The sequence below is a fragment of the Oryza glaberrima genome, chromosome 9, assembly GCF_000147395.1.
Source record: "Oryza glaberrima chromosome 9, OglaRS2, whole genome shotgun sequence".
Classification (NCBI taxonomy): Eukaryota; Viridiplantae; Streptophyta; class Magnoliopsida; order Poales; family Poaceae; genus Oryza; species Oryza glaberrima.
In genome coordinates, this window is record NC_068334.1 from 14,093,132 (window position 1) to 14,105,052 (window position 11,921).

An 11,921-nucleotide genomic window follows, 5' to 3' on the forward strand; every position below is an offset into this window, starting at 1 on the left:
AAGCATTTCAAGCATTTGAAATGTGTCCACATATATAAATATTCCAATATACTACTTGCCCTATCAATTACTTCCTCCGTAAAAAAAAAAAAACCAATCTAAAAGGGGCTTCTAGTACCACGAATCTAGACAGAGGGTTGTCCAGATTCGTTGTACTAGGAGGGGTCAAATCCTCTCTTAGATTGTTTTTTTTTACGGAGGGAGTACCTCTAATTTGATCTTTTTCATATTATTCTAAGCACTCTTTCGCCCCAACCATCCCTGACACCAAAGTCTTTAATACTTTACGTATTTTATGACATCGTTTTACCAATAAATATATAATGATAATTTTTCTACATGATCGTGGAGCCTTTTATTGTACATCACGGCTATTGGAAAAAAAGATTATCTATTTGTGTGCAAACACTATATATTCGCCAAAATGCCTCTGTCATCATTGCCTTGAATCTATGGCTTAGTAATGCAAACAAGCACAAACATTTTTTAAAGGAGAAAATATTTGTGCTTGTTTGTATTAATAAGCACAAACAATGAAACAGTAGTACTCAGGAAAGGAAATACTATTGCAGAACCAACAGTAAGGAGCAATATGTGTTGATCATTGAATAATACGATTGATGAACAAACGTGCACTTCGTAGTAAATGCTGTGGGAACTCAAGCATAAAAGACACTCATATTTGGTGCATACAAATAAGGCAGTAATAATTATAGAGAATTAATATTATAATATAAATAGAAGCACAAAACATACAAAGATATATTACAATAACATATTTACAAGATAAATATATCACAATAATAAACACGACAAATCGTATAATAAGAAATAAACGAATATCTACAATAAGTGAATTTTATATTTTTAAGAACCTAAATAAAACTATTTTAGATATATGACTATTCGTCGATCAACCGTTGGTTCACTTGCCGTCAACTACACATAGGAGAGGATATTCCAGCCGCAACTCCTATCGCGAAAGATGAGCAGAATCTCATCCTCACTAGCCACATTCCTCCCCCAACCCTAACCACCATAGGCATACGGTATTGCGCAGGCATGAACAATCACCCCCTAATCCTCTCTATTTAAGGCCGGCGCCACCGGAACGGTTTGAGGAAGAAGAAGACGAGACCTCCCCAGATCTGGCCTCTTCTTGGCTCCTTCCGCCATAGTCGTACTTGTTTGACAGGGTGGTCGTCTTCCTCTCTCTCTCTGATGCTTTGTCACCGTGTTGATCCGCGATTGGATCGCGGTGGTCGACGACGGGATGGTGTGTCGTGGATGGATGGACGGATGTGGGGGCGACGAGAACCGATGGCGGTGGCCGCGGCTGGCTGACAGAAGAGAGTGAGCACACAGCGGGCAGACTGCATCTGAAATAAACTGGTGACGACGAAGAAGACGACGGACGCAGCTTGCCGTTGCGTGCTCACTTCTCTCTCTGTCAGCTCTCTCTGATCTCTCTCGCCCCCCGCCTCGGGACTTGCTCCGCCATGGCTGTCCGTCCATCCATCCGTCCATCCATCTCCCCTGCCGTTGTTTCCGTCGCGTGTGTGCAGGTGCTGCAGCGAGGACGGCATGGCTCGGTTCCCAATCAGAGCCTTATCTTGTCCCGGAGCTCGGATTCCGATGTGCTGAGGCGGCTGCTTCTTTGGAACAGGCGGCTACTACTGCTGCTGACACGCATGGATTTATCTTTGCGCCGCTTGCTTTTCTTGGTGAGCTTCTCGTTGCCATGTTTGTGCCTTCCAAGGATTATTTAGTGGGGGAGTAGTAGTAGCAACTGCTCTTGGGGAAGACGACGCGTGGTTGTTTGGTTTTGATTAATACGGATCTTTGCTCGCCGCCCCAGGTGTGGTTAACGGAAACCACTGTTTTGACTAGTCCTTTCATGCTTTGGTTGCTCCCCCTTCCTCTTCATCTTCCATTCCTCTCTCTCTCTCACTTGTCTTCGTTCTCTTTTCCCTTTTCTTTACAGGATGTCTAGCGAGGAAACCAAGCCGAAAATCTCGCTAATTTTGAGCTGTTTTCTTTTTTTTTTTCCTTTCGCTTCTTGCTTTCCTCCTCCTCGATCGATCGATCTCATGGTGATGGTTCTTGTGGTGGGTTAGGTAGGAGGAGACTGACGCCATGGCTGCTGCAGAGGGGAGCAGATCTCTGCACCTACCGCCATAGCTATCGCCTTCAAGATCTGGAAAACCTCCATATCTCTCCGGTAAGCTCATGCATGCCTCCTCGTACAAGGTCTACTTGTGGTATTATACTGTCAGTTCCGCGTGTCCGTGGTGTCTTCTTTCTTTTCAAGATTCCTCACGGTTTTTGGCTCTAATATAATGGTGATTAGTTGCACATCTCGTGGATTTGCCTGTTGAGCTCGGAGTAACATAGAACTTGTGATTGGTTGGTTGGTTCATTCGTTTCTGCAATTGTTTTCCTTTTCAGCTGCTTGGTTTAGTCTGTTGCATGTGGTTTCATAGTTAAAAATCTAGGAGAAAATTAACATATACGGGGCTCATCAATGTCTTTGATGTGCCAGTTGAACTAAGGAGTAATTAACTTGTGGTGTCTTTGGTTCATTTGTGCAATTGTTTTTGTTTTCAGCTTGAGTTACTCTCTTGCATGTTGATATTTTTCTTAATCTGGGTTGTTTGCAGTTATAAGTCTAGGAGATAACAACATATAGGGGGCTCAGTTGTTTGCATCGGTTTAAGCATATGTAATCGTTTTGCTAACTCTCTAATGGCTGAGTTTTCTTTTTGTTTTCTGTATAATCCTCCATGCGAAAAATTGGGAATAGCTAGCAAAGTGTAACCAAAGGTCGTTTTATTGTATGCAGAATATAGCTTTGCGTTAACCCATGAACTGAGTTTTACCTTCTTGGAGATCTTTACGTGTACGAGTTGTTGTGCTTCTTCACAGTTTCTTTACCTCCCCAATCGTATTTTTTGTCTTTGCGTTTGAGGAAGTTACCACAAATCGATTGAAATTCAGATAACCGTTGTTTTTTTACATATATAATACATAGTGTTGCAAGTGTGCTCGATCCCCACATTTGCAAGATATGCAATATTATTTCTAAATTGAAAAGCATGAATTCGCTGTTTTTGCAGTGCTGGACTATTTTATTATCTTTTCTGCATATTCATTAATCCCCCACTTCCAGTGGCATCTATCCAATGCATATTTATATGTGCTTCGAGATGCATGTATGGAGCATGCAGTTTTTTTTTTAGAGCTAGAGACAGTTAATGGATCTCTGCCTCGACTAAATTTCAATTAGAAGTGATGATATAATTTTTTTATTCGACATGTGCATAGCTAGTCAGCTGACTTAGATAGGATTTGATTGGAAGGCGATTATGATTATTTGTTCTCTATCTGTTATTAATGATTTTGCAATGCCTTTGGAAATGGTTGCGTTCTCCTCTATGCTGTAATTAATATATATAATCTTTTTGCTAGGATGTGTTAATATGACGGCATGATTTTGCAAGAGTGAGCATATTTTGTTTTATATTAATTATGGAGTATTTATATCTCTCAATACAAAACAAAAAGGTCCATTGATGGCAGGTAATTCTAGTGCATATGTTCTTCTTGAATGGAGATGATACGCTACATATCCCTACAGTACCTTTGTAGGCTTTAACCATATGAAAATTCAATTGGTGGATCTTGCTAATCAACCTTTTAAGAAAAAATCTTGGATGTAGTATACAATTGCAGTGGTTATATATAATTATTGATTAAGCATGTCATGAACTCAGCACAAAGTTGTGCAGCTTGCTGCACACATGTCAATAAATTTGTTGCACATGTAACACTTATGCTATGTGTATATGTGTCCTTAATAACCAACCTATTCAAAGTAAACGGTCTACATTTTCCCCACAAATACTTATCCCTACTATATGCCGACCGATGCAAAGTAAAAGGTCTACATTTTCCCCACAAATACTTATCCTACTTTTTTTTTCTACAAGGATTTATTCTTACTCGGTTGGTTACTCCCTCTATCCTAGTTTGATCATCACAAGGTTTTTAAGGCCTTCCCAAAATGATCATCCTCTAACAAGTGCATATTTGTTTATTTGTGCGAAGAGTAAATGAACATCATTAAATGCACTGCATACAACCAACCAAGATTAATTTCTATTGGTCCAATTACATGCAATATTTAAAACTTGATGCAATCCACGGAACACGAAGCGATGTAGCACCTTAACCGATGAGAATTAATTATAGAATGATGAATGTTTTATTATCCTTGGTCTCTCTGTTTAGGTGATGATCACTATGGGATGGAGGGAGTAGTATTAAATTTATAATGCAATTTCATCTTAATTGGATGGGTAGACTTAAAATGAATAGTCTAGTATTTACCAAATGAAATAAAAAAAATGATGTCTTTAAAAATGAAATTTACATTTGAACGCTGTATTTTCAATTTCAAATATGACAATATTCCCAAAAATTTCAAATATGACAAAAGAAATTGATTCATTCATTGCTTGCGTTACATACAACCATGTGCAAGTGAAAAAAATATCTTCTGTTCCTTCTTTTAGATCATTACAAGAGGGATATTAGGCATTAGATCAATTTGGAATGAATTGCCTAGACAATCTTGGAGAACCATAAAAAAAATCCAATCGATATATATAGTTCTTTTTCTAAAGAAATAATGATTAATAATATTAGATTGTCTTGCAATTAAATGGTGGGCGAGAAATTTGGTGTTAGCTATTCATTGGAGGGCAGAAACATTTCCACACAAGGCTAAACATAGATGGTCCTGAATCATCTTTGATTCATGAACTTTCTGATTTTATGTGTTGGTATTACTTGGTGGTTATCATGATGTGGTCATGTCATGTAAAACTGCTATAGTTGATGGTTTTTGTGATAGTGTATTATATGGGCCTCATCTTTTCACTTATGCTTATGCTTATCAACCAAAATTTGAATTTTCGACCTTAAATTTGGAGTTAATTTTGGGGTTTTTTCATCGAAGTTTATTTTTCAGCCTTTGCTTTTAGATCGCTTAGAACACGTATATAAAAGTTTTATTCACAAATTATTTTTCGTTTGCAAATATGCTGTTTCGCAAAACGATGGGTCGCATAGTAGATGTTTTTGTAGCTCGAAACCAGATGTGCCAAAGATTAGAAAAAAAGGGGTACTGTTTCCATTGCATTTTACTTAATGTTTTGGGCATCGTCACAATCTCCAAAGATAAAAAGGTATTGTTTCATCATTACTTGTTCTAACTATATATATAATTACAGAAGTTGCTAAAAATATAACTATATGAATGTGTTTTTCATGGTCTACTAATACCGTTTCCATTTTCATATATCAAATCCTAATACTTTTGCATCAATTAATGTTGTATGATATTGAGGTTTGATTGCACCATTCTAGGATGTCATTTTTTATATGAGAAAGGAGGGAGTAATTTGGAACAGATCAGCAGAGGACAAAGGGCTAGTTTGGAACATGCATACAGCATGAAAATGAAAAAGAAAATTGACACCAAACAACCAAGACTACCCAGGAAATTAACTTTGATGTGCTATTTTGAGGTCCTATATATCCTTTTATTGTTTTTGAAACCTTGCAAGAAGAATTTAAGTTGGCATCTATCATTTCGTTAGTTTTCTACAAGCCAAATAATGTAAAACCTCAAAATTGTAATTTAGTCTGTAGTTTCTCATATGTTCAAACTTGATTGGAAAAGTGATCATGCCTTTGGGAAGGAGAAGCAGATACGGGTTATAGTATACTTTATGATGGCATATTTATAGAATAATTCCAAAAACCACATGTACCTAAAATATATATGGTGATGTGCACGTAAATGTGGCGGGGGTGAATCATGGGCGTTGGGATAGGTGAGGAGAGGAGGATAGGAAGGAGCTGAAGAGAGGAAAATTTTGATAGATGGGGATCAAAAGATAGTTCTAAAACTGTTAAGCGTGGTCCAATTAATTCTGTATGAACAAATGTACCGTACCATAAAATTCTCTTGAACACAACCATGTAATTAATAATTAACCCCTGACACAAATAATTACTGGAGGTTTTTGACAAGGCATGGCGTCTATAAGGATACTGTTTATGATCTGTAAATCAAATTTAACCCTACCAGGAAATATGTGTGATTCTTGCTATCTTCCAAGTAAGAAAAAGACTGCTAATTTCTTGGGTTACACTATTTTCATTATTTCTCCCTTTCTATTTCTTAGTTATAGCTGAATGGGGCGTCATTTGCATGCTGCCTAATATAGGAGTCAACATTACCAAAACGTCTCCATCTCAACTGAAACAACAGTCGCGTGTTTGTGTCAAGCTAATTAAGGATGGTTTGCAAAATCAAATGTGTATTTGTCATATTCTGCAAAATGGACTTCCTTCAATAATGTTTAAGTTTTCGATGTCCTCCATTCATGCATAATTTGATCAGGTGACAGGTGTTCTATATCGTCAGTAGCGATTGTATAGTGGCTGGAAGACAAAGAAAGCTCTCTGCGCATTGCTTGTTGTATATATATGTTAGGTATGAACAACTGCTTGGATTATTTCATCATTCATGATGTCAATATCTGTCTATTAGGTACTTAATTTTGCAACACATTATTGAAAGAAACGGCGTTTTTGGAACAGGATTTTGGAAAGGTGCGACTGTAAGAGTGCTATGATCCTGTGTGGTGCCTGCAACTGATGTTGTGTGTCATTCAGCAATCCTACTTCTGCATCAATTGTTTTCAAGTTCAATTTTAGGATGGTAGACCATTAGTGTGGCCGCCAAAAGATATTGGCTACCTATCTGTATAATTTAATCTGAGATGTAAAATGGAAAGAAATAATTGACCAAATAGAAACGCCAGCAAAGCTAAGTTTATTAGTAGGAACTTGTTGCCATGCCTAGGAAAAGATGTGCACTGAACATTAAGCATCATGTACAAAGAAAAGGGACATGTTACGTGCCTAGTTTAAACTTAGAACGACTGCTCATTTTCTCAAAAGTTGTTGTATTCTAGACTTCTGGTAGTGCCCTAAAACAGAACTAGTGAAACATATGCTTGTTAAACATATTAGTTTGAAGCCAATTACTAATGTATGTCGTGTGGAGGAAGCACCATTATTGGTGTGGTGATGGCGTCATGAAATGCATGACTGAAAGTTTTAATTACTTCATTTGTCCCAAAAAAGAAAGATACATATATCTTGTTTATTACTGTTGCACGTATCTGTTATTGAATGGAATTCTGAATAACATGATCCACTTTGTTGTACATGTCTTACTACATCATCTCTTGATGTGTCGATGGTGAATCTGGCAAGTAAAACAACCTGGTATTTATGACTTCATGTTTGGTAAGCATCATCCTTTGTTTCTTCTGTCATGTCTGAAATTGTAGCTTCGTATTTTGTGCTCACTTATATACCCTGGTGATGTCTATCTGATGTAGGGTTGTTTGCTTATGTTTATGCTTTTCGTTCTTTTATTTTCGAGGATTATACTTTTAGTTCTTGCCTCTGTGCCTCATTCCCTGCTTGAACTATCATGCAGTTTCTCTTGAAGAATTTTGACACGTTGATATACCATAAATGCCAACAAAGAATTCTTCTCTGGGCTGCCCAGAAATCATTGCCAGTTTTATTACGACAATTCATTCTCCAGTCTGTAATCTGTTAATTTTACACTGTGGAATCCTCTCCATGTAAATTTTGGACATGACTGTATTTATCTTTCACCTTGTGAATGCTGATATATAGCCTGATGCTACTTGTACTATTAGTACAACCTGATGATTTGTGATCTGTACGGCTGTGCCTGTCTACTACTCATGCTGATGTTAATGTGAAGTTGTGCACACGGCCACATCCGAGCGCCAGGGCCACCCACGGCCTGAGTTGGGAATTTTTTTTTTGGAACACAGTACAACGCAGGTGTCCACATACGAACACTCACCAATATGAATTCATGCATGTACATCCAATCTCATGAGCACCTTTGAAAATTGAGTCGGCATATGTTGATATCGACGAAGTCGCCGTAGACACCTCACTATCGATGAGTACGTTGTCTACTACTGAAAAAATAATTAACCGTAAATGCAAACACCCAGTTAAGGCGGCTTGAGTCACTACTGAAGAAGTGATATTTGATGGGTCGGCTGATTTTCACAATAGTCCCTCTTTGATGGGTCTTTCACAATAGTCCCGGTTCTAATAAGAACCAGGATTAAACATTGTTTTTAGTGCCGGTTGAATTTTTAGAACCAGGATTAAACATTGTTTTTAGTCCCAGTTAAATTCTTTTTTTATCTTTAGTCCCAGTTCGCTACTCGGGAGTAAATGGGGTTGCGTAACGGGAGAGAAAAGGACTTCTCCAGTAGTGAGTTGAGATCTCCTATTAAACTAGGTGATTCTCTAGCGCATAATTAATTAAAAATTAGCTAAAATAATTTAAAAATAGATTAATATGATTTTTTTTAAAAATATTTCTTGCACTTTTTTTTTTGCAAAAATTTATAAAACCAAAAGGGTAGAAGCTGGAAGAAGATAGAGAAAACACACCCACGCCACCCATTACCAACTTTGGACCAATTGTGGAGGCCTGCAACTAACTTTGGCCCACTATTGAGGCCCAGTTGCAGGATCTCCATTGCCAACGTTGGGCCCATTATTGAGGCCCAATTACAGGCTTGCAGTTTCAGCTGCCTTCTCGGCCCAAACTTAGAAATCGATTTGGGCCGCTGGGATTCAGGTGTTGGGAGTCGGGGACCCAAACAGCCGAGGGAGGGAGAGAGAGGGAGAGAGAGAGAGAGAGAGAGCCCGGCGCTCGGCGGCGACGGCGACGGCAGCTCTCGCCGGCCGACGACGCGACGCGAGGTGATGGCCCTCTTCTGCCTTCTCCTCTTTCCTCTGGACGCGCCGCTAGCCGCCCGCGCTTGTCTCTACCCGCGAGAGGGTGGCCGGTGGAGGAAGAATCGCGGCTGGTGGGTATCTCGATCACTCCGTCCCTCGATTCGTTCCCGTTGGGTTGGGTGCCACACGAGAGAGATTCCCCCATGGTTTTTGTCTAGCTTTGCTGATGAAAAGATGATGTGGAATGTAGTTCCATCAGTTTTGGTCGGTACGATACGATTACAATTCCACAAATCTGTGGAATCTGTGGAGGTTATTCTGATGCCGCCGATTGATTTCCTAGTCTATTTACGAGGCCCACTGAAGGTTTGGTTTTCTACTGGAATAGGAGAATGAATGTTAAAATTAGAACAGCTCAGTCATATTCACGATTGTCCTCTTTATGCCTATTCTTGTTGTGTGGTTTACAGCATCGCATCTATGCTCCTTTATTCGTTTTACATTGGAAGCTAGAAGGTATAGAATTTCGTGTGGAGACAAGGCAGGAGATACATCAAACTTTTAATCGTACCATCATTGTTCGTTTGCGCTGTCGCTGACCACTTTGACTAACTCACTTCTGTATATGTTTTGTTTTCTCTACAATCTTATTTTACAATTATTGCCTGAACACAGTCTTATACTCCATCCGTCCCAAAAAAAGGCAAACTCTGGGTTTCCGTGTCCAACTTTGACTGTCCGTCTTATATGAAACTTTTTTATAATTCGTATTTTCATTGTTGTTAGATGATAAAACATGATTAATATTTTATGCGTGACTTGTCTTTTTATTTTTATTCATAATTTTTTCCAATAAGACGGACGGTCAAACGTTGGGCATGGAAACCAGGGTTTGTCTTTTTTTGGGACGGAGGGAGTATTTAACAACTATTCTATTTATTGGAGTATACTACAGTTAAATAGTAAAACGGCTGTTTTTTTTCTTTGCTATACAAAGCATCCTTGGAACCTGTACATGTTAAACTTCCTGGTATTAAATTCTCTGGGTAGATGGCCAATTTCTGGTTACAGGAAAGTCTAGCATTTGAACTTCACTTTATTTCTAAAACATAAAATTCGATTGTTTACATCAATATCAAAAATGATGGAGATGAACTATATATTAAATTGAAAAAAATATCAATATGAGATACAGATATTAAAAAATTGGATGTAGATCCTAACTCCTTACCTTTGAATCAGCTGCAAGAGAAACTATACTGAATGGCACTCTGTCACTTGGTAATGAGTGAATCCTTACCTACTTTGCTGGTGGCATGACTAAGGAAAGAGCGTGCATACGAATGACTTCAAAGCCACTTGATAAATATGTGTGGGAGAGGAGATGAATATAATTAACTTGTGGAAAGCCAAATTTGGTATGTGTCAATCTTTGCAACATGATCTTGTTGGATAAATATGGAAGCGGCCCTTGTGTCAGATGTTGAAAAGGGGTTGGGGACAGGGGAGGATCAGTAGCAATAACTGATAATATGATCTTGAAGGAAGAGGAAACACTGTGTTGAAATGGATAATTATCCCTCTCAATCTAACAATTCATTCAATATCAGCTAAACTTAATGTAGTAGCTTCTACTTCTTTGTTCCTATTTTGAGACCAGAACTGCAGTCGACTTCCCAGTGCTTGCTTTTGCAGTTGATTTTTTTCTGTCCATCTTGCTCTTGCTGTGTGATGATCATTTGCCTATTGCAGCCTTTGTTTGTTCTGAATTGCGTGGTGCACTCTTACTCCTGCTTTGGGTACAGTGTGATAAAAAAATATTCAAACATGATGCAGAAGACAATTATGGTTCAGGTTTTCTACATACAAAGTTAATAGGTCTGTTCTTTTTTCCATTGAGTTTCCTGAATGTGTTTTGTGATCATGAATGGATCTGATGTCGGCCCAATTCAAAGCATATGTTGTGTTAGGTTGTGTTGTTTTCTGTTGGTTCTGGTGTGTTATGTAGATAACAGAAACATATTGATCCTTTATGCTGTATCATACTTGACCAGATTCTCTGTTGTAGATTCCTTGCTCCTATTCACTTTATTTAGAAGTACATATACATGCAAAAAAAGTTGAAGATGGAGTTGGTAGCAACTTGGTAGTCCTGGGCAATCTTGATATATACTCCTTTCCCCCCTCAACAACTCTTATGCTAAAGAATCACCAACTTACTAGTTGTTCTTTGTACTGTTCTTTCCTTTTGAGGTGCAGTTTAAAACTTTATTACCTCTGATGTAAGATCTTTTTCATTTTCTATGAATCTGCCTAGTGATAAGATCTTGTTTCATATGGCAATTTTTTGTTCAAAGCTTGGATGACAAATATAAAATTGCCACCACAAAGATTCTGCCTTTGTGGATGAATCTCGTAACTCCACTTGCTGAACATTATTTTTTCTGTCCGATAGTTTGTATTGATACCAGGGAACTTGTCAGATTTGCTCATTATTGGATCATAGCTGCAAGAGAGAAATGGAAATGTTATAAATACATAAGGCCATAACGTTTGCAGACCTTCATGATATTTCACTTCTCTATCTTTCTCTAGATTGAACGCTCTCAGTCATGGAACCTTTTCTAACCTTAAGGGTTATTATCTACTTAAATGTTCACGACTTTCATGAGAAACATTTATCCTAAGAAAATAGGAGTAGTATAATATTGCACTGCTTACAAACAGGCTGTTAAAAATTGATTTTGATATTTGAATCATTGCATAAAGTTGCTAGTATTTTTTTTTCAAAGATTACTATAGCCCTATCTGGAATCTAGAAGGTTATTATTACCCTTTTTAGGTTGTTTCACCGGTGTTAAAATTCTCGTCAGGGAGACGAATCATCTCTGATAGAATTCAATTGGCGACATCTGATATTGCTTGAGTATACTTTTCCATTTGTTATTACATCTTTCTTCAGACGTGGGTTGGTGATAATTTGGTACAGATGGTTAAGGAAATCAATTGTGTTAGATATACTAATGCCAATGAAGAAA

The 11,921-nt window shown here is 38.0% G+C and overlaps 1 long non-coding RNA gene across 4 annotated transcripts; it reads left to right on the forward strand.

Annotated features, from left to right (window-relative positions):
- Nucleotides 1-932: 932 nt before the first annotated feature.
- On the forward strand, nucleotides 933-7,799 carry LOC127783897 (uncharacterized). 4 transcript variants are annotated; one of them, XR_008019376.1, is made up of 5 exons: nucleotides 1,764-1,858; nucleotides 1,985-2,221; nucleotides 6,473-6,565; nucleotides 6,673-7,386; nucleotides 7,583-7,799. It is a non-coding gene; the product is annotated as an uncharacterized LOC127783897 (long non-coding RNA). The 4 variants fall into 4 exon arrangements; XR_008019377.1 differs by lacking the exon at nucleotides 1,764-1,858 and adding an exon at nucleotides 933-1,724 and having other exon boundaries at nucleotides 6,673-7,799; XR_008019378.1 differs by lacking the exon at nucleotides 1,764-1,858 and adding an exon at nucleotides 937-1,724 and having other exon boundaries at nucleotides 2,118-2,221; nucleotides 6,673-7,799.
- The last annotated feature ends 4,122 nt before the right edge of the window (nucleotides 7,800-11,921 follow it).